The sequence below is a fragment of the Balaenoptera ricei genome, chromosome 13 (assembly GCF_028023285.1).
Source record: "Balaenoptera ricei isolate mBalRic1 chromosome 13, mBalRic1.hap2, whole genome shotgun sequence".
NCBI lineage: Eukaryota > Metazoa > Chordata > Mammalia > Artiodactyla > Balaenopteridae > Balaenoptera > Balaenoptera ricei.
This window is the reverse complement of record NC_082651.1, coordinates 94232963-94257435: the sequence shown is the minus strand read 5'-3', so window position 1 is coordinate 94257435 and position 24473 is coordinate 94232963.

The window sequence follows — 24473 nt, the reverse complement described above, 5'->3', positions numbered from 1 at the left end:
GGCAGTGAAAGAAACGCCTTCCTGCCCACACAGGTGTGGAGAGCAGAAGACCTCAGCTGTTCATGGGAGGGAGCCGTCTTCTTTGTGTTCCTGGGAAACAGAAATCTGTGAGATCAGAGTGCCTAGTTGTCCCTTTCACCCCTGCCCTTGGAGGTCTGTCTCCTGCCTTTCTCACATCTCACCTCTGTCAGCTTTGCTTTTTATTGTCCTTTAATACCAGTACTTTTATGTCTCCTCCTATCACGTTTTCTACATCTTTTCATATAGGAAATATGCTAACCACTCCTAGTTCTCCCGTCTACCGCCATCGCTCCGTTGCTATGGAAGGAGACCTCTGATGGGGTCAGCTAGGTGTACACGGAGGATACATCTTCATCCTTTTGGGGCTGTTCATTCTTTTAGATCTCTGGGCATTTCATGATATAAAATAGACCTGGATGACTGTATCAGGATTTTTTTTAATTGCTGAGTTACAAGTCACCATGAACTTCATGGCTTAAAACAGCCCACATTTACTATCTCATATTTTGTACATCAGGATTCCAGGAAGAGCTAAACTGGGTCTTTTGCTCAGTCTCCAAAGGTTGAGATTAAGATACCATCTGGGCTATATCCTCATCTGGACATTCAACTAGGGAAGAATCCGCTTCCACACTCATTCAGATGGTTGGAAGAATTCACTTACTTACAGCTGCAGGACTGAGACCATCAGCTTCTTACTGGCTGTCAGCTGGAAACCTTTTATCTTAGAAGTCACTGCAGTTCCCTGCCACGTGGCCGTCTCCCAAGGTATTTCAGAGCATGGCTGTTTGACTCTTAAGAGCCAGCAGGAGAAGATTTCTCCAGCCCTGGGAGGAGTCTTATATAATGCAATACAATCATGGGAATGATATCGCATCACCTTTGCCATAGACTATTTGTTAGAAACAATGCAAAGGTTTTACCTGCACCCAACGGGAGGGGATTCTATAAGGCATGTCACCTTGGGGCATTTCCAACACAGTTGCTCACATCTTAGGGGGGGTCTGTTAGAAGGTTCCTGGAGGATGAAGATGAGGTCCAGAGAAAAGGAAGAGGGCCGGGTGTATATTTTTATTGTCAGGGAGAAAGACTCTCATATTGGGGATGTTAAATATTCAAGGTCAAACACAGAGTATTGGATCCATAGGAAGGAGTGAGGGAGTGGGCCATATGGCCAGCCTCTGGGATAAGCCTTCGATTGAGGATGGGAGGTCCCGTGTCTCCTTTGTGGTCCCATCAAGATGGAGGCCACATGGAGCTTTAGGGCCAAGCCAACAGGAACCAGCAGATGTGGCAGATGGTGGAGCCAGAGTCTGGGGTCATGGACAACATCTACAGGGTATTTCACACTGCAGTGCCTTTATCATTGCTCTTCTGTTTACCCTGGATTTGTTCCATCTACTTTTCTTACTGCTAAATGTATTCATGTTTCAACATTAAGCTCAAATACTACGACCTAACTCCTGTGTTAGGTCATCTTCCTCTGGCTAACATAGAACCTGCATCTGCCTTCTTCCCAGCATTATGGCTTACAAAAATGCTATTCACACAGCTGACCCATCATGTCCTACTTGAGGTCAAGGAGGATGGTCTTCTCTTTCTCTCATATTTAGCCTGTCACAGAATAAATGTCCTTTAATTCTGACATGTATCTATATAATTCTATATCTTATAGAAATGAGATAATATTTAAAAGTGAACATACCTGGAAAACACATTATTTTCTTCCTCTTCTGTGTTTTAACATAATGAAAATGCTTAGTACGTTTATTAACACAAGGTTTTATTCACTTTGGGGAGAGGTTTGTACTTTTGGAATCAACTACTTAATGACAACAGAAACTTTCAGGCTTAATGCTTCTTTTCCCCCTGAGGTTTCTATCATAATTTTTAGCTGTTTGCTGATCAATCTGAGTGAGTTTAATCTACTTTTGAGCACTCTTGCCTTTCAGCAAATTTTGTTTTGAGTTGGCATGAGCTGTCACTGAAATCGGTGTCCCTCTGGATATACCCTCAGGAATCTTAAGAGAATGGGGATGTGGAGAGGCTTTGGGAACATTTGGTGTTTTATAGATGCCAGTAATGGGATTCTGGAGTCCTGGGTTGGGCACATAGTGTTTCTCTCCAGCTAGAGTTCTCAGTACATTATTTTACCAACTGTTCATCACACTGACGGAGTTATTTAGCCTAAGCTTTGGTTTCCTCAACTGAAAAAAAAAACATGGAAATGACACTACTTTACGGGATTTATGTTAGCTGATTTTTTTTTCTTTCTCTCTCTTTTGAGAATTTCATATTAAGCCCAAGGAACATGTAAAACAAAAATAGATTTCTGTTTTGTAGGCCTTTCTGCTGATAGCTAATGAAACCACTTACTCAGCATGCTTTCTATTAGTCTTCCCAGAAAAATAGGAAACTAAAGAGGCCTGAGAAGTATTTTAATTCAGAATGTACTCCCAAATATGTAACTCACAGAACAATAATAGATTTATTGAGATTTTAAACGATAGAGGTAGAGGGTGAATCTTGAGGAAAGGGATGTAGTTTCAAGACTTAATCATAGCGCACTTTTCAAAAACAAGAGTTATATGATATTTAATTTTTAGACATGGTTTCTGTAATCTGCTGCCTCACTTTTCCGAGGCCAATAGAGGTGAAGTAACTTTTCCAACATCACACAGCTCACCAAAGATGCACTTCACTTCAATATAATCTTTCTACTTCAGATGCTTATTTACTTTTCATTAAGTTTATTTTAGAAGTGATTTCCAATAATTTATAACAAAGACTGGGGTGGGAGGATGCAATCAGCTTTGTAAAGATCCTTCTTACCCTGGACATTATGAAAGCCCACTTAAAGTATAAGAAGAGTGATACTGTCAGGTGTGTGTGTTAGAAAGTCCCTTCTGGTAAGTGTGAGAATGGTGGGGAGAAATGAGCTAGAATGGAGGAAAGAGATCCAGCCGGAACATCAGATAAAGGACAGTCACGTGGGTGCTCCAATAGCAGGCCTCCAAGTTCTCCTCTATCCTCTTCCCCACCATTTGGGCAGCTCTGGATGTGTTTTGGCTATTTTCCTTGCATGTGAATAATAACACTTTCCTTTCTCATATTGAAGACTTTCTCTTACTCTTCATGTGACTTCTCTTCTGCTTAACGCTTTACAAAACATCACCAATTGCAAGAGGCTCTCTGAGAGTGACTTAAAATGCTCCTGAGAGTTCTACAGTAAAAGTCCCTCTGCCCCAGTTTCCTAAATGCCTTAAGCAAACTATATAGCATTAATTAAGGAGCCTGTGCACGAGTCTCAGTATAAACAACAAATTGCGTAAAAGTGAGTATTTCCTCCCAAACACACAATTATATTGTTGATCATAGGAAGGTTTTGCAGAGTCTACTCATCAGCCCTAATTCCACAAAACACACTGAGATGGGTAGAAATATACTGGATTTTCCTGCGTTTTAAATTAAGGTCCTGCCACCAGGATGTTGTACCCGCACCCCCCAACCCACCCAATTTGTCCCATGAGGTCCTGACTATATGGTACAAGAAAAAGAGAATGCTATGTGGAATTGGCTTGTTCTGTGCGTATCTTCACTTTTATCACTCTCTATCTTTAAGCAATTTATTTAACCTGTCCAGCCTATGGAGAGCTGGGCAGAGAGTGGAAGCTCAGCATAGGGTAAGTCCCTTCCACAGTTTAGCTCACAGGCTTTTCTAAGGGGACGATACACATGTTTATGAGACAGCCGACTCCCTCCCTCGTCCCACCCTATCTCCCCCATTCACTGCAAAAGGGCAGCTGTAAGCCAAGCCCTTTTCTGAGTGAGGGACCTACAGACCTTGATAAGCCGATAGATGATGCCAGAGACAGACTTCCTCGCCTACGTAGAAAAAGCAAACCAAGGGCAACAGGCAGTAAAGAAACTAGTTGACATATCTTTGAAATTAACCCACATGGCCACCTACAGAAATGGACTGCTTCTCCAACACCAACTATTTCCTACTTTCTCTGGATCAGTGGCTTTGATCCGGAAATCCCAGGTGCCTGAGTGAGGGGCAAAGCTATGAAAATTCAAGCAAAATGACATTTTCCAAGAAGAGTTGGATTAGCAGAAGGGAAAATGCTGCCAAGCTGAAAACCTTTCGGGATGGAGGAGCGATAAACGGCATAAGCAACATCATACCTTAAACATGATTTTATTCACACTGAAATGACGCTAACCTTTGTGTGAAAGGAAACTTGGGCTCCGTAGTCAACATTTTCCTACGTCTAATGCTAATGTTCCTCTACCCAGCTGCAAAATCCATCTGCACCGTTCTAATGCTTTTTCTCTCCTTCCTGCTCTGGTTATTTTTCCAGGCACACTTCTTAACTGTCAGAACTTAATATTATTTTACAGCCCTGAGCCAAACCTTGGTAGCTTGAGGAATAGCTCAGTGGCAGACACAAGTGTGAGCTGACCCCTTTTAACACAGATGTGCTCATGAGATAAAGGAAAAAGAAATCTGCGACTCTGCTATTGTTGTGGAAAATGTTTTATCCTTATCTGAACTCAGTTTGTGACCTTGGGGTCTTCTCAAGAAGTTCCCTTTGCTGAGTCACCCTCTCAAGGATGTCCTGAGGGTGATTAACTCAGAGCACCTGACACAGGGGACTACAGAAGAAAAAAAAAAAAGATCCATGAAGTCCATGAAGGCAAGGGGCTTTCTCTATGTTCTATAGTCTTTATAACAATGTTATAGGGTTAGTATCATTAATCCCATTTTACAGATGGGGAAACGAGGGCTCAGCAAGTTTGATTTACCCAGCGTCACAGAGCTAATAATTAAGAGGTAAGAATTTGCGTCTAGATTTACTTACCTTCAACATCACAACGAAAGTAGCTACCATTTATTGAGTATTGAACTTGTCCCAAACACTTGAAGGATTTTATATATTTTATCCTAGTTATTCCTTATAATTCTATCATTATACCTATTTTAAGATTGAAAAAAAGTGGGGCTTAGAGAGGTTTTGTTACTTGCTCATCTAGGTCAAGAGCAGAACTTTATGTGATGGAAAAAAAGTGTAAGGCAAGTGAGAGTTAAATGTTCATATTACACATGCACCAGGTGTTAGGATCGTGTACGCTTCAATTACTATGTGTGATCTTGAAGAGTTTCATGATAAGAGCCTAATAATATGGATGTAATTGAGGAGTAATTTTAAGCACTTTTAGATCACCAGGCAATCCGTCTGCCCACAAAAGATTGTAGCGTGGGACTAATAGACCCTTTACACTCATGAAACAATTCATATCCAAGTCAGATGAATTTTCCTCTTTGTAATTGTCACTCCTGTTCACTCACTCACTGAATTTCAAGGAATGAGTGTACAAAAGCTGCTGAGCAGAGGAATAGTTACTCCAGGGGGAGGTGGATTTAGTTTGGGTAAATTTGAATTCAACTCCCATTTATTGACACTGCGAATTCATTCAATTACTGCATGGTGTGTATCGTGCTTGAATGTTTCAAAGACAATTATCTTATTTAATATTCACCACCATTTGTGATAGGCATTATTCTCCACCTTTTTCAATAAAGAAACTAAAGCCCAGTGAGATACAGGCCATAAAATGATGCAGCGACAGAACAAGAATTTGAACTTAGGACTCTGATTCTACACAATTTGCTTTTACTACGACACCGTGATGTAAACTCAGGACTTTCTAATTCTGATATTTCAGTCCTAAAATAGTTGATTGAGTGTTTGTATGTGCCCAGACCCGTGTTGGTTCCACCTCAGTCTATACGGGTGGAAGCTCTGTTCCCCTAATTCCTCCCAGGTCCTTAAATACATATAGTTATCTGGCTTGCTTCACCTCCTACTTAGGCTGGAAGAAAAACAGCATTTTTAAAGCCCTAATTCAGTTTTCATAGCACTCAAGTGGGGAATGAAGGGGATTAAAAAGAGGGCACACAGACCTGTTTCTAAGGCTTCCAGCTGTGTCCATAAGGCAGTAGGCTGGAAGGAAATTCAGAGAGCTATTATGGTATGATTTTAACAAAAGAAACACATTTTTAAGTTCATTTCTGTTGTCTTTATACAGAAACCATCCCTGAGGTTCCTGCAGACCCATTTGTGATAGAAGCCATTTGGGATTGCCTCATCACAGGCATCTACCTTCCCTCCGGTGTATTTTTATCATCTCTCTGCAATGTCTGTAGAACCTGAACTGCAGATTCATTAAGCAGAGACAGGGTCTGCTCTTAGTCAACAGAAAACATCTGTCATGTTGTCAGTACTCATTATGTCTTCCATAAAGTATTATACTCAGAGTATTTTAGTTTTAAAATATACTCCCATTCTCTTTTTCAGCAGGCAAGCCTGAGCAGATGTTTTCTCCATTGGTTTATAGATATTGTTGATTTCCATTATCTGCCTTGGATAAAACTGGCTTTTCAATAACTACCATTTACAAACTAATTGATTACAGATGAACGCAAGGCAAACATTTTACTGATTCAAGAGCTGTTGGCATTTTATTTGATATAACTTTTAAAAGAGAATCATTTTAGGAGTACTCACTATGTATCAGAACCTTTTTATTTCCCTCTAGGCTATGACCAGAGAGACAGTTTCCCCTACAGTGGTTATGGGAAGTTGAACCACACGAAAATGGTTAGAAATTGTCTAATATCAGCAATTTCACATGGTTCAATCTAGTAACACATGTGGAACATAGCAGGTTAACAGATACTTGTTGGATGGATGAATAGATGGAAGACAGACATCTAGATGTGAATTTAGCCAACTAAAATTTATAAAAGGGGTGAGACTGTGAACCTGGTAGCAGAAAGTCACTCCTCTTCATTTCTGTGTCCAGAGGGCATAAAGACAAATCAATATACTTTTGTCGCATTCCCTAGTTCATTCGTTGACCCTTTTGGTAATTATCTAGCATCTGCTATGTGAAAGCACGGTGCCGGTTGGGCAGGTGGAGACAGCCCACTGTCAAATGTAGAGACAGAGTACTTAGCCAATGCCGATGGTACAGAGAGGAAGTAGGTGCCCTGGTGGAGTTACGTACAAATGGCAGGAACACTCAGAGGACAAGCTCCTAAAACCGCCTTGTGTGGAAGCGACACCTGAGCTGAGTCCTTGAGAGACAAGTTCGGAGGTTTCAGGAAATGAAGACGCTCCAGAAAGAAGAACAGCATCTACAAAAGCCTGGAGGTGCCACTTTCCGGTGACAGAAAGGTGAGTTGAGGTTAAGAAGGAGGCGGATCCAGGCCAGGAGAGCCACTTTACCTTGTACTATACCTTGAAAGAAATGGAGAGACACTGAGAGGTCTGGAACAGGGCAGTAGCTTAATCAGCTTTATGTATTAAAACAGATCATCTAAAAATTGATTTGAGAATACATTTCTCGATTTCAAAGAAAAAAAAAAGAATGGGAGTTTTGCTGGACTTGAATCAAATGTGTAGATAATTTTGGTTTAAGTGTGGTGATTTCTTTACACCTTTACTATATTGAGTCTTTATGCACATTATCATCTCATCATTTTGGGGTGTTTTCATGTTTTCAAGTTGGTGGGAGAGTTGGTTCAAATCACCTGTTCCACCACTGCTGAAAATAGAAGTCTTATTCACCAGGGATTCAGAGTTGAATAGACATTTCTCCAAAGAAGACCTGCAACTGTTCAACAAGAACATGAGAAGATGTTCAACAACAGTGTCATTAAGGAAATGCAAATTGAAACCACAATGAGGACCACTTCATACCCACTGGGATAGTTATTTAAAAAAAAAGAAAAAACCCAAATGGAAAATAAGTGTTGACAAGGATGTGGAGAAATAGGAACGCTTGTAACGTGCTGGGGAAAAGTAAAATGGTACAGTGCAGCCACTGTGGAAAACAGTTTAGTGGTTCCTCAAAAAATTAAACAAGGAATTACTGTATGAACCAGCAATTCTACCACTAGATACATACTCAAAAGAATTGGAAACGGGTACTCAAATAAATACTTTTTTTAGGAATGTGCATAGCAGCATTATTCACAATAGTGAAAAGGTGGACGCCACCCAAATGTCCATCAGTGGGTGAATGGATAAACAAATGGTGGTCTACACATACAATTACTCAGCCCTGAAAAGGAATGAAGTGCTGATACATGCTATAACTTGGATGAAATTCGGAAACGTTACACTAAGTGAAAGAAGCCAGACACACAATGTCCTGTATTGTGTGATTTCTTTTATGTGAAATATCCAGAATAGGTAAATTCACAGAGATAGAAAGCAGATTGATGGTTTCCAGGGTAGGGGATGGGGAAAGAGAACGAATGCTTAATGGGTATGGGGTGTCCTTCTCGGGTGATCAAAAAGTTTTGAAACCAAAGGCAAGTGGTGGTTTTACAATGTTTTGAATACACCAAATGCCACTGAATTGTACAGTTTCAGATAATTATATGTTATGTGAATTTCATTTCAATTAAAAAAGTGTATACATCGACACTGCAATAGAACTTACAAGGCAGTTATTAGAATTCTTTAAAGACTTCAGAATCTCCGGTTTTGAAAACAGTAGCAACATAGCCGAGCAAATATCCACAGGCCTAGAAATAGAAACTAACTTTAATAATTATTATATTTGATGTAAAAGAACACTATTGTTATAGTATGCTTCAGATGAACTAAGTATTGATAAGCAAGACAATTTTAAAACTGATTTTCATTATAATTAGAGATATAGTGATACAATGCATGGACAGATGTTTTAAGTCATATACAAATCATCAAGCCATTTTCAGTTTCTTGAATGACCCCCATAAGCTGTAGGAAATGTCAGAGGAAACATCCAAAAGCCATTGTATGACCTTATATTTTAAATTAAATTCATTTTAAAAAGCCCAACAGAATTGTGCTTTATTATAACAAGATTGCACTAGAAAAATGTCTTTGAGATACATCAAAAGAGCTGTCAAGGGAGAGCCCTTACATTGTTTGCTAAGCTTACCAGATAACACAGTTTGCCCAGAGCTGAGAAGTTTCCCAGGGTGCAGGACTAAACCTGAATGGTCTTGGGCAAACTTGGATGAGTTGGTGGTCATCCTCTTGTTTACTCTCCCATTTTATAAAGTCATTGAAATGACCAACAATACTTTTTTTTAAATAAATAATCTCTCCATATAGAAGTAATACTCCTATACTTTTTAAACTTAAATATCTCATCTCATATTTTTATTTGACAACTTTATTGAGATATCTTTGATATATAAAAATTATATATACTTAAGGTATTGAACTTGATGTTTTGAAATAAGTATACATTATGAAAAGATCACTACAAACTAAATAAATTATCCATCACCTCCACATAGTTACCATTGTGTGTGTGTGTGTGTGTGTGTGTGTGTGTGTGTAGATGTAATTTAGGATCTGGCCTCTTAGCAAATTTCAAGTATGCAGTACAATGATGTGAACTATCATCCCATGGTATGCATTAAGTCTCCAGAATTTATTCACTTTGCAAAACTGCAACTTTGCACCCTTTGACCAGTGTCTCTTCATTTCCTCTTTCCCCACACTGCCCCTGGCAACTGCCATTCTCCTCTCTGCTTCTCTGAGTTTGGCTACTTTGGATTCCATGTACAAGTGAAATCATACAGTATTTGTCTTTCTGTGTTTGAATTATTTCACTTTGCATAAGGTCCTCTAGATTCATCCATGTTGTTGCAAATGACAAGATTTTCTTCTTTTTAAGGCTGAATAACATTCCATTGTGTGTGTATATATTTATATATCACATATATATACACATCACATATATATACACATCATATATATGTGTCATATATATATATTTAATATTTTCTGCCTTCAGTCATCTATCGATGGCCATTTAGGTTGTTGCCATAGCTTGGCTACTGTGAATAATGCTGCAATAAATATGGGAATGCAGATATCCCTTTGAGATACTGACTTTATTTCTTTTGGATATATTCTCAGAAGTAGGATTGCTAGATCATATGGTGGCTCTATTTTTAATTTTTTGAAGAACTGCCATACTGTTTTCCATAATTGTTGTACCAATTTACATTCCCACCAAAAGTTTCTTTTTCTCCACATCCTTGTCAACATTTGTTATCTTCTGTCTTTTTGATAATTGCCATCCTAACACATGAGGTGATAACTCATTGTGTTTTTGGTTTGCATTTTTCTGATGATTAGTGAAAGCTGACTGCGTGAAGAGTTAAATCTCTTTAGAAAAATTGTGTAAGAATCATTAGCTCTAGATGTACTATAATTTATATTTTGAAATAACTTATCAGTATTGTCACAACCTATAAAATCCTTTTAATAGCTCTAGTAACTGTTGCATCAGCAGAAAGATCCTTCTGAAAAATAAAAACTTTCAAGCAATGTCTGTGATTTTGCCTTTGCCAAGAGTGACTGATGACACTTTCATTGATATAGATTGTAAATAAAGTAACTAAAAGTGTAAATTTTGATGACCTAAGAAATGAATTTTCAGAAAAGCAAGACATAAAACTGTTTTGGTCAATGAAGACATCACATGAATAAAGTATTATGTATTGTCTTTTATAAAATTGTGACACTAAAATATTATTTTTTGAAGTTTGTAAGTTTATGTCATTAGTCATGTATCACTATTATGTTTATTATGGCTTATAAGTAATAAAATATTTTTAAAGGAAAAGTTTTATATTTTAGTACCTTCACCTGTTCTTCTTCCATCCTGCTTTTTGTACTACAGACCCTGAGATAGCATTTTGCACTGGGTACCACAGATTATGTATTTGACCCTGGATGTGATGCCTGGATTATGGCTTTTACCACCTCCTTCAGGAGACCCAGGCTTCCAGATAATAATTTTTTTTTTTCCCTGAGAAAGAAGGATAAGGAGGAATTCCTACCTTCTCTGACTCAGGCTCCTTGCTTCCAAAAGACCAACCAGAAATCTTTCAACAAATGGTATTTGCCTAGGATTACTTGGGCAGATATCTGCACATCAGGCTGACAATCCGAAATGCTTAAGACACAGTCTTAAAAAAAATTAAATCATATCAATACTTAAGACATAGTCTTTAGTTAAATCATATCAATAGCTAACTGCCAAACTTGTTCTGGACTTTATCTGTATTCAATTCTTGGGCCAAAGGGAGGGAGAGGGATTTTTGTGGCAACCAATCCTTTATATAGCAAGCATTCTTTACAGTTTTTCTTTACTATATATTATCTCATTTCCTCTTCACAACAACCATATGAAGGCATTACATTAATTTTAAGTTAGGAAACTGATGCTCCGAGAAGTCAAATTGGACTCTTGACTCAGTCGAGCGATTTTTCTGATGCCAGTGGATATGTATGTGCATATCAACCCAAAAGGAGCAGAATTTTCCCTTTAGATCACTTGCCAAAAGCACGAAAAACACTTTAATATATTTGCTCTTTGCCCTTTAAGGAAATAGGTCTTTTGGAACCAAGGCTACTTATTTTAGTTTTCAGAACCCAGAATGAAAGGAAGCAAGTTCCCTATGATAAAGATCTTTCCTAAGATGCTCCCTCTTTAGCATTTAACCTCATCTTCCAGCATTTCCTGTTGCTCATCTGCTGTGTTTCTCTGCCACTTAAGGAAGGTACTTTTTTCTATATCTCCCTTTCTTCACTTTTGCTATTTATTCTCCATCTGTAAACCATCTAAAAGTTTGTATCTACAGCCCATATTAGGCTTTCTTTCATTTATGACATGATTCAGGTTTCTAGCCAATTTCATTGTCATTCCTCATAGAAAAATAAACAAACAGCTCAGAGTCACTCTGCAGAGGGTCTGGAAGGTGTCCAGCTCACAGAGACCAATCTTGAACAAGTCCTTCCAGGTTGGCAAGGCAAGCGCTGACTCCTTTGTGCCCTCGTAGTACTGACAGAGGAGTCATTGGAGAACCTAGGAAACCACTACCTACCTGGAAGAGGATTTGTCTCTGGCAAACCACCAGCTTAAGCTTGACATTATAGCACAACAACAAAGACCATAGGTGGTCCTGGATTAGGCAACCTTAGGTTTGAGCCTTGACCTTGGGACAGTCGTATCACTTTTCTGAGCTTTTGTTTCCTCCTCTACAAAAGGGAGGTAAGAATAGCATCTACCTAGTGGAAGGTTATTGTGAAGATTAAATGAAGAAATGATTACACAAGATAATGTCTGGCTTAAGTATACACTTCTGATAAATATTACTATTTGTGAAGCAGTCCTATAACAATCAAATCGATCTTCTTTTCTCTCTCAAATCAACTGATCTGACTGTACTTTTATTTCTGACACTCAGGAGATAAAGCTCACCAAGTCTGGGTAAGATAATTAATGAATTAAACCATAGAGCGGGTTCTGTTGGAGAAGAAGTGGGCAAGACGCCCTACTCATGTGGCTGCAGAGAGGGGTACCATGCTCATCTGAAGGAAGTGAGCCCATCTCAAGCTTCCAAGACACACACTCTTCTCTTTTCCCATCTGTGTTGGCAGTACCCCCAACAAATGCCTCAAGAACGTAGGTTTTCCTTGCTCTCCCCCATCAAACTATTGTTGGCAGACATCTCAATGGGCAACCCTGGGACATTGAAATGGCTGAAGATGTTTAAAGGGTGGTTCCCTCCCTGGTTCCCTGCATTTGAACTGAGCCATAGACAACGGACTTGCTGTCTTGTTGATGTCAGCCTTCGGAGGATGCCGACGCTGGGGGAAGGAGGGGCTTACTGCAACACCCTCCTTGCGTCAGAGCATATATATTCGTTTGTAGGTTAATGTTGCCTAGGCAGAATTCATATCAGTAGCGAACAAGATTTGGGGACGATGACGATTAGTCACGGGTATTTGTCTAGTGCTTGATGAATTCAGCATAATATCTGAATGCATTTTATTTGGTTTTCCCAACATCCATGTGGGCAGACAGAGTATCTCAGTGCAAGAGCAGGGGCACAAGACTTGTCTGCGGAAGTCCAGGTTCCCATCTCAGCTCTATCATTCCCTTTCTGTGTAAGCTTAGAAAAATGGCTTACCTCATTAAATCTCAGTGTCTAACCTGGACAATGGAGAATAAAAATAATGCTATACTTCATAGGGCTTTTGAGGGAGGTTGATGAGACAAAGCCACTGATATTTGTTGTTCCCCCAGAAATCGGCAATTCAGGAAGTTCAAGCATAATAAAAGACAGAGGCAAAATCAGAGCATTGATCTTGGGGTGTAAGACCACGCCCTTAGACAGAGCTGAGACTCGGGCAATCACTGGGGACTGACTCTACAGCAAGATCTCAGCACTGTGCTGGAAAATTTGGGGTCTTGGTAAAACAGTTGATCAACACAAACAGTGTTTGTCTCCCGGGAGACATAGTAAAAGAAGCCATGGCTACAGACATCTGTACGCGGAGGCAAGGAAGCGGGGAGGCAAGGAAGGAGGGAGCCTGTGACGTTTCTGCAGCGAGGAGATGAAGAATCTAATGCATTTCAAGATAGTGTGAGGTCAGCTGTAATAGTGGTAAAAGAACCTGAGGCCTCGCACTAAGCTGTCCTTGAAGAACAGGCCGCTAGGCACACAGGGCTGTAAGCCATAAGAACATTTATCTTTGGGGGAAAATTACCGAGCAGAAAAATTGCAGAATTCAGGCTCAGCACGAACGACTAAAGCAGCCTCCACAGTCTAGACTCAGACTAGTTTTCTTGCTTTATTATTTTAAAAGATATATTTTCTACCTAGAAATATTTCTATATATTTGTGTCTCAGGTAGGATTCGTTGGGAATATATTTGTGTTTTATTATTATTCTCTAATAATTTTTATATTTACGTGTTATTGCTATAAGTTTCAAGTTATTTTATAAATTCTGTTTATTTTCTGTTTTATTTCTTTCCTTCTTTTGGCTAGATTAAACATTATTTCTAGATTAGGTATTTTTTCTCATTCCATCTTTTCTACTGATTTGGAAATTAAATAGTCTACATTTTCTTATTAATTAGGCTAATTAAATTGATTGCATGTTGGATAATTCAGATAGGTCAGTCTTTGGCTTGTTTAATCCAATGACCAACTCACTTTGAATTTTTATACTCTTGATTTCTAGAACATTTATTTGGTTATTTTTCAAATCTACCTGATCATTTTTTATAAGCTCTTAATCCTTCTTTAGTTTCTTCTTTTATTTCACCACATGTAATGTAATATTAATACTGTAAATGTAAATATTTATACTCATGTGAATTTTAGTGTCTAAATTCTTTGCAGAATTTAATGCACTGTTTGCTGCTTTGGCTGACTCTCATCATGGTGTCCAGTTCCCTTGTGTGTGCATGTTTTGTCTCTGTGGTTTTAGTTTTCCCTGAAATATTATCTATTCAAATTATTTGAAGCCTGGCGTGAGTTCCCAAATTACTTCAGGAAACATCTGCTTTTACGTCTGCAGGGTACCTAAGAAGACTACCTAAAATAATCATATAAAATTCTTGGTCTGGACCTTTTTAGAATACACAGGTATTTCAGACCCCAAAGATACCTGAGGTCTAACTGATGGTTAGTAATTTCCTGGAAGTATCCCCCTTACTCCTCACAGTATCCAAAACTAAAGGTGAATAGACAGGTTTCTTTGCACTTTCTTTCTGAGGGATATTTTTCTACTCTACCTTTTTTTTTTTTTAATTACAGATATAGATCTTTGTTAACCTGGCTTCATGCAGGAGTTTCCCATCCAGCTACTTTCCTTGTGCAGGCCCTAGGCATTGCTTTCTGTTCCCTTGAGCCTGGTTAAGATGGATGCGCTCTTTCTTGGAGGATCACAGATATCCCCGAGGAAGCTGATGCTTTAGTTCTTATCTCTGGATTCTGATTCCATCTGGCACTTGGTCTCTGAGTTTTTTCCTTAGTATCTTTTAAGATTATCCATTGATTTAAATTATATATATATTATATACATTATATATTGACATGTAAATACAATATTTATAATAAATATATATATAAACATTTATATATAAATAGATACAGTAAATATTTATGATATATAATTAAGCATTTTTTCCTTCTTAACCTGATTTTCTACCCTTGCTTTCTTACTGCTTTTGCAAAGTTCCTGTCTTCTTTGCTGTCTTCAACCCAAAGAAGTTTGTTATCTAGCTATAGCATTTACTTCTTTATTTCTTCATGCATTCATGTATTTAGTAAACACAGACTTTCTCCTATTTGGAATCAAAACTTGTGCTTGACATTTGTGACCCAAGGATAAGACTTGATTTTTGTTGCCAAAGAACTCACAGCGCACTGGGGGAGAAGGACTGGTAATCAGGTGGCAACCAAGAGTGTGAAAACCAAGGTAAATACTGGTTGAAAGGGAAGCATAAAGGAAGGGAACTTAACCTGGATAGGAGTGGGCAAACTTGTCCAGCCTTCTAGAAGACATGACACCTGAGATGTCTTACGAAGCAAGACGAGAAAGAGGAAAGGACTTCTCAGAAGCAGCATATGATTAGGCAAAAATTACTGACTGTTTAAACCTGTCCTGGGTGTTGTTTTCCCCTAATACTATTTTCATGCTCAAGACAAATTTTGAAATTCTTACAGCACTTTAAGGTTAAAACCTTATGTTTCTTCCTCTCTGAAATCCACCCTGGAACTCAGTAAAAATGAATATTTCCCCCATTTTGTCCTCAGTACTTCCCATCATTTGGCTCCTAACTCACTCAGGAAAACTCTCAGATCACAGTTATTTATGAATGGGTCCGCATGGTTTATGAACCTTTGAACAGCTAAGTACTCATATTACTTTCTTCTGTAACCTCATGGCCTAGAATTTTCACTTTTAGTCTCCCATATCCCTGCTTCACTAAATTAAGAAATGACAAGACCAAATGACTCTAAACGCAACGGGATGGACCTCGGTTAGAGGCACAGTAGAATTGTTTGACAGGAGAAGTTGTCACAAGTGGAACAAGTGAAAAGAAGTGGTGTGAAGTGGTAGCAGGCGGTCTGTCCTGAGATACAGTGACACAGCTGTGAACTCTTTCTCTGATTCTAACCCACAATATGATCTCAGAATTCTCACTTTGAACACAGACAGGTCAGTATAGAGGCACTGGACTGATGAGTGAGAATGTGGAGAAAGGGGCCAGGAGGACTTGTAGATTTCTGGCTTGACCATTGGCCAGATAAGGTTTCCATTCCCTGAGAGAGATCTGGTCCGCTGGTGGTGGGGCATGGCAATAATGGCTAAGACTGGTACTGTGTGTGAAGCCTACACATGGAACTGACAAGTAGGCAGCTGAATATCTAGATCTGGAATAATTGTACTCTGGTCAGGAGACATAAAAATAAGAAGGAGTAAGTTCAAATTTGCATAATCCATTTTGTTCTTGATTTAGTTGACTTCATCCATCAATTTTCATCCTTCAAGTGAAGCACTCAAAATATTTTAGTATGATTGCCTTTGGAATATATATAACAATTACTCCTAAATTCTCCCTATCATTTTTATTGTTTTTCTTTGGACAGAGGACATGAGAAAGGAAGACATGACTTTGCCTCTCCAGCATTCCCAGGCCAACATTGCTGTATCACCTTCTGTCCCCTATTGCTGTCCCCTTCTCTGAGCATCAGTCACCTTTATCTGTAAAAGGAGGGATAGGAAGAGATGAACTCTCCGGTACCATTTTCGTCTATATTCTTCTGAATCTCAATCTGGTTTGGAAGGAGAATTAGGATTGAAATTAGGAGTAGAACTTTGTCTAGAACTTCCCAGCCTTTCTTTGACTCTTTCTGTATCATTAAAAACAGAAGAGTACCTGTGCTGCCCAGCCCCAAAGCAACTGTCCTTCTGGTCCAGACCACATGATCAAAGAAAGGAATTAGCAAATAAAGAATGTAATCTAAATGTGGAATTGTAGGTTGATTTTTTTCTTACCTTATTTTTCCTTTCATGTAATAAATGAACAGCAACAAGAACAAAACCCTAATAAAGTCAAAACAAAATAATTGGAAGAATTGCATTCAGATCTTCATAGTAAAGTCTCTTTTTAATCAGAATGCTCCAGGGTCAGCAGTGTAGTGTAACAATGTAAACAGATTATTCAACTATAATAATAGAGGTATGCATTTGATCTTTGGGGAGAACTGCACTCATCTCATTTTAATGTAATCTTTTTTGTTGTTGTTTAAGTCTCTCTTCTCAAAGAAATCCTACGGCCAAGGCCTGAATCTCATTTATTATTGTACCTTCAATTCCTGATTGCTTGTCTGATGCTCAGTAGATATTTGTTGATTGAATGGTAGTCATTATCACACTGGAGTTTTTTAGCACAAAATCTATAATGCAGATGGCTTTAAAAAAAAACAGAAAAGAGACATTAGATAGTACATTTCTACTTTTTATTTACAGGGTCTTTTTTCAGAGTAAATAGCTTAAAAACTATTGTTGCATGTTGTACAGAATGGGGCTTAGGGATCAGAGCCCAATAGTATTTACAAATAGAGTCAAGATAATCTTGAAGAGAAAAGAGGGGAGTTGGTAACTCATACAAGTTCCATATTAGAGGTTTGGAGGGGGTGGAGAAATTAACTTGTTATTTACATAACCTCCATACCTTAAGAAAGGGCCATTGTAAACAGCAGGGTTGACTGTCTTCAATCAAGGAAAGAGCTAAGAGTGGGGGTAAATGATGCAAATATATGTCGTCAGTTAAGGCTGAAGTGAGATTTGAGTTACCCAAGAAAAACATGGTCTTGATCCTAAATGCAATGGAAAACCTGCTGTATTAGTCAGGGTTTCCCAGAGAAATAGAATACATATACATATATGTGAAGACCAAGAAATCCAAGATCATCCAAGATCTACACTCACAGCAAACTGAAGACTCAAGACAGCTCATGCTATAGTTTCAGGTCTGAGTCCAAAGGCCTGAGAACCAGGGATGCTGATGGTACAAGTTTCAGTTTAGGAGTCTGAATCCAAAGTCAGGAGAAGACTGATGACCCTGCTTGCGGGCAGTCTGAGAGAAGGAATTCCCCCTTCCCTTTTCTGCTCTATTCAGGCCTTCAATGGGTTGGATGAGCCCACACGTGCTGGAGAGGGTGGTTTTCTTCACTATCAATTCAAATGTTCATCTCATCCAGAAACACCCTCAGACACACTCAGAAATAATGCTTAACCAAATATTTGGGCTCCCGTGGCCCAGTCAAAGTTGACACGTAAAATTAACCATCACACTTCATTCCTCTCCTTCCTGGCTTTGTGACCTTACAAATAGAGCATGAACACCTCCATGCCTTGCTTTTCCCATCTGCTAAATGAAGATGGTCACCTTAAGCTTGCAGGAGACACAAACAAGAGTCGAGAATGTCATGGTGGATGAAATAATGATGACAGTATCTACAGATGACCTTTACTGAGCACTTTTGTGTGTTCTGAGCTCTGTGCTAAGCATTATCAACATACAGTATATTTTTCAATGTTGCTTTACAAAGGTAAGACATCCATTAATACAGTGGATATCTATCCAAACTAGTTTTTAAAGTAGTGAAATATTTTCTTCTAGTGAAGTTTTAGCCAGAAGTCCAAATTATAAAACAAATAAAAATAGAGATGCTCGGGTTGAAGTAGGGCCCAAGAACTAGTCTACCTGAGTTTCAGAATCCCTCTCTCCTCTCTATGGGGCCATTCAGTATGGATTGACGACCATTAGACAAGGCGGTGATGGTTCCAAAGGCAAGAGCAAATTTCTCTAATTCTAATCTGAGAAGGGATATTGTTACATTCACTGCAAAGACCAGCAAAATCTTAGGAAAATTACTGAGTTCTCTGTTTCCGATTTTATGGAACTGTTTTAGGGCTGAAATTAGATACTAAGTAGTAATGTAAATCACACAGAAGATGCCGAGCACATAAAGAGTGATCATTAAATGTTAGCTCTTTTTATTATTACCAGTTGTTTCCGAATCTAACAGTCAGCGGTGGGGTGGTGTTTACAGTCTACACTGTGCTATATGGAAGGTCTTCCCAGGTATCCGGAGTAACACAGGAATTCTATATACACAGTCTATGCTCCCAGCGTCATGGTTTCCTTGGAGAGTGGTGTCTGTATTTCTTATTCTAGCTCTTTGTTATCACATGCTTTATATCCATTTGCAAAATCTTCCGTGGCAGAAACAGTTAGGCACTTCCTATTGAAATCGCCATTTCCCTATTCCGGGACACTTGCCCAGCTAGAAGAGGGTCTAACCTGACCACCCACTTCCAGGGACTCTAGGGTGATGTTTGTGATGGACTTGTTTTTATCTAACAATTAAAACCAGAGATTCACTCATTTATTCATTTCCTTTTACCGAATTACAAATTAGGTCAAATAAAGGCTTAGGCCACTGGAGAGTGAAAAATAATACAAATCCTACTCTTGCAAGACTCGGGGTCTAATAAGAAAAATAAGATAGAGATGCATAGATGATCATAGTACAAGGCAGGAAGTGATCATTATCCTAAAAGTGTTTCAAATACATTCCCTTGAGTAGTCAAAGGAGGGAGTGACGGAAGGTTTTGCAGAGAATGTGGTGATTTAAGTAGATGGTGAATTGCATCCCTGCTGAAGGAATTAGGGAGAGAATATATACAAAGAAGAGAGAGAACAGGGTTTGGCAGAAGGAGGACGTGTAAGGCTGCTGGTGGGGAATGATGCCGAAGGGCAAGATTGTAGACAGTGCGTGGAGGGCCTTGGGTGGTGTTCTGTTTGCTAAGCAAAGGGACAGCTGCAGTTGTTTGAGTGGGAGGTTACCTTAATCACAACTGTACTGGAGAAAAGAGTAATGCGTTGGCGACTTTTCGGATGGGCTGTGTCTGGGTGCCTGGGTCGGGGAGGTTGCAACAGCGGGCCCGGGGACAGGCAATGAAGTTCTGAACCGGAGCGGTGGTGATGGAGATGGAGCAGGGGACTCAAGAAATACTGGAGATGTTTAATCAGTAGATGCTGGCAACCGGTTGAGTATTGGCAACCAGGAAGAGGGAGCGTCCAGAGGTCCTCTGGATGCGATTTTATCTACCTGGACCACTGGAAGGTTGTTACATGATTCCCAGGTAGGCCTGGGCCTTCCTTTTCCTGGGGTTCTGATGGAGTGGCCACAACTGGTGTTTCAACCTGTTGCAGGGAGCACATTTATGGCCATGATCATCTTGACACCCCCCATGATTAGCCCACCACGTAGTAAAATCTAATAAAAATTTGTGAAACGAATGAGGTCACTAGGATGCAAACTTGATAACCAAGACCAAAGCTCTGAATCCATTTGACACAATGGCTACATTCACTGGTGACAGCAGCCTGTCTCGTGCAGTCTGGCAGGATGCCCCCTGCACAACACCAGGGAGCGATGTGCCATCACGGTGGCCAGAGAGGGCGGTGAGCACAGGAGGCTGGGGTGTATGTCACAGCGTCTGCATCTTATCAGGCTCCCAGCCCACTTCCAGCATGGAGTTGTCATGAGGGACAGAGTGGGGTTATTAGGGGTGGCACGGCTGCGGCCCTTTTCTCCATACATGTGAACCTCAGGACAGGATGCCTGCATTCGGTCCATGTCCTGTCACAGATATGCCGCCCCCATTTGGCAGCATTGCAGGCTTCTGTATAAGAAACTTTAAAAATATGAACAAGTTGAATCTAGTATATTTAAAAGGAAGAAGGTAGGCTCTTGGGAGCATCCTTACATCCTGAGAGATAAAATGCTGGGTTCCAGATCTAAAATGCTCTGATTATAAGATTTTAAATGATCCCTATTGAAATAATCAAACTGAGATGCTCCTGCATTGTCTGTTCACTTAACTGAAACCTTTCATCCTTTTGGACACGATTCAGACTCCACATTTTCTGAGAAGCCTTCTGACACCCAGTCTGAGTTACATCTTCCTTCTCAAAGCATGTGACGTGCTGGGTCACCTCTGTCATAGCTTGGATTGCCTCACTCATGCCTGTTCCGTGAGGCGCGGGTGCTGTGTCTAATGTATCACTGCATTCCCAGAGCCTGCACATAATAGGTGTGCAGTAAATATTCATCAGATGAGAAAAAAAAGGCTGCTGCTTATGTTATAATTGTTATTTTAATATATATGCAGTCAAGAACTTCCATTTATATAGCAGACTGAACAGAGCTGTAAAAAACAACGTGAAGTAAATGTAGTCATTCAAACAATTCTTTCCTGAAACATTTCAATCCTGAAAGCGGTGGGGGGAATATTTGCAATTTTCATATGTATACGAAGGAAATGCAAGGAAATTTCAAGGGTCCTCCAAGGTCAGGTGAGGTCCGAGCAGCCCAGTGATGTCTCACGGCAGAATTTCTGATGAAATCAGAACCCCAGGGTTCTGACCTAATGTTCCATAAAGTAGGCGATGCCAAAACTGGAGAACTTTGAAGGGGGATGGGTATTTTTCTTGGGGCAATATGGGGAAAACATGTTTGCCTATGACTAATTCCCCTCCTTCAAACTGTTGGTCTTATCTTTGAGGGTTCTCAAGACAAATAGATTTAAACTGTTGTCAAGTTTCGCCAGACAAAAACAAACAGACCCGAGGTCTCTTGATGTGTCTGCCCTTCCCCAGTCACCACCCCCGCCCAGCCACTGCTTGTTGCTCTGTGGTTTTGTGGTGCCGTGGGTGGTGTAGAGACAAAGGGAGTGTGCAGGGAAGGGGCGCGTACCAGGAAGAGGAGAGCATGGTCATAGTTGAGCCCGGCGCTGCCGGAGGACTGCCCGCTACTCGTGCAGTTCACTCAAGGCACCAAACCATCACTGAGCACCCACTCTGCACCCAGCCCTGTGCCAGGTACTGAGGACACAAATGCAAATAGACCTTGTCCTCACACTTGACCTTGAGAAATTACGTTCAAAATAACACACAGAGAATGAAATTGTCTTATTGCTCTGCTGCAACATCACAACATTACCAGCTAATAAAAGCCCCAGCACTGTCATCAACTGTCTGTGTGACAGTGGACATCCTTCTTCCCACTCCGGTCCTGGGTCTCCTCACCTGTAAATAGGAACTTTTTAAAAAACTTTTTATTTTATACTGGAGTGTAGTTGATTAACAACGTTGTGATAGTTTCAGATGTACAGCAAAGTGATTCAATTATACATTTTCCCATTTAGGTTGTTACATGATCTTAAGCAGAGAGAGTTCCCTGTGCTATATAGTAGGTCCTTGTTGGTTATCTGTTTTAAATATAGCAGTGTGTACATGTCAATCCCAAACTCCCTAACTATCCCTTCCCCCCCGCTTCCCCCCTGGTAGCCATATTCTTTACGAGTTGGACTTACTCTCTGGGATCCTTCTAGCTTAGCTAATTAGACTTTCAAAGAAGCTAGAAATTGTTGGATGAGACGAATTCATCTACCTGACATAAAGTGCTAGGAGTCCCTTTTGCCTTCATGTCATTATTACACAAGGAAATGAAAACGATTTAAGGATGCTTTTCATATTTTCAGTATTGGCATGGCCTTGACTCTGACGGTGAGACAGTAATTTGTGGTCAGTGCCAGATGCAGCATCTCCTTCATAGACTGTGTCACAAAATCAAAACAGCTGTTTGGGACTGAAAGCAACTTTCACTGAGTGCCAGATGGGCTGATAGATGCCTTCTCCTGATCCAGCCCTCCTGGAAATACACAAGCATTTCAAATATTTGAGTGAGTAATCAAGGAGGTGAACACCCACCTTCCCCTGAAAATATTTCCGCAGTGCCCATACAGGATCTTGGTGATATTTTCCCTTTATCTTTATATATCTGAGAGTATGGCTGTATGTAGAGTATTCTGGTGACACGTGCAGACTCTGCTGCAGGCAAACAACTCACTCCCAATAAATGTGGATGTCAATTCACATCCACTGTGTCTTTCTCTCTTTTCCCAACCCTCCTGGGAGCTCTTTGAGTTGGCTGTGCTGTGTAGACATGCTTCTCTTGTGTCTTGTACTTGATTTGGGAATCACCCACCTATGGTCTGTGGGTGGTGAGGAATATTGCCACAGCCAGTGGGGGCTGGCCCAGCCTAGCTCCCCTGTTTGGGGAGAGAGCATCACAGTAAACATATGAATAAGCCCACAGGTACCCTGTTGTGTCTGCTGTGAGAAACCTGAAGTCTGGAGAGACACTCCTTTCTTCCCTCCTATCTAGGCTTGATGGTGTAGACTAGTCCTATCCAGAGGCAGGGGATGAATAAGATGATCCCTTAGAAAATAGAAAAGTGGCTAATAAACACATTGAAGGTAAATCTTACCTTCAGATTAATAAGAACAAAAATACAACCAAAAATAAGAAAGGTTTTTCACGTGGGCATAATAGCAGAAAATTATATTTGAGTCAGAGCAGAGATTTTGCAGTGCTGGTGGGAACATACATTAGAAAAATCTGAATATAAATAATTTAGCTAGTATGTATCAAGAGCCTTAGAAGTTTTAGAAATAATTCCTTTCTAATGATTAAATGTTCACAAATGATTCTTTCACCCTTCGTGTAATCTATGTGCAAATTGCCACATCTGTTATCTTGAAAAATAAGATTTCTTCATTGGGTGGAATTCATCTTAAAATAGATTTTTTTCAAGAAGAGTATATTGTGAATGTTTTTTCTTTATCCTTATGTTTCTGAGAATATGGCTATATACAGAATTCAAGGGTCACACTCATTTTATTCAAAAGTTCATGGGCGGGCTTCCCTGGTGGCGCAGTCATTGAGAGTCTGCCTGCCAATGCAGGGGACACGGGTTCGAGCCCTGGTCTGGGAGAATCCCACGTACCGCGGAGCGGCTGGGCCCGTGAGCCACAACTACTGAGCCTGCACGTCTGGAGCCTGTGCTCCGCAACAAGAGAGGCCGTGACAGTGAGAGGCCCGCGCACCACGATGAAGAGTGGCCACCGCTCGCAGCAACTGGAGAAAGCCCTCGCACAGAAACGAAGACCCAACACAGCCAAAAATAAATAAATAAATTTATAAAAAAAAAAAAAAAAGTTCATGGGCAATTGTGTTATTGTTTTCTATCATCTCATGCTACTGTTGGTAAATTCTGAGTCCATCCATTTTTTTGCAGTTTTGTGGGTAAACGTCTTTGCCAGGACACTTGTCAGTATCATTCTTTTATCCCCAAGATTCAATACTATCATCAAAATATAACACAATGTGAGTCATTCTCACAAACTCTTCTTTGAACATACCACACCCTTTAGGATTTTGGATCCAGGTCTTCATTTCCAGAAATTTTTCATTTGTGTATTTGAATTTTTTGGTTTAAGACATTCTTTTTACTATATTAGCAATATTAATTATCCCAAAGTGTTGGCTCCATTGCTTATTACCCATATCTATTCTTTTTTTATTCTTTATCTTTTTCTTGTTTTATGGAATTTTTCTCATTCTATCCTCTATGTCACTGTCTT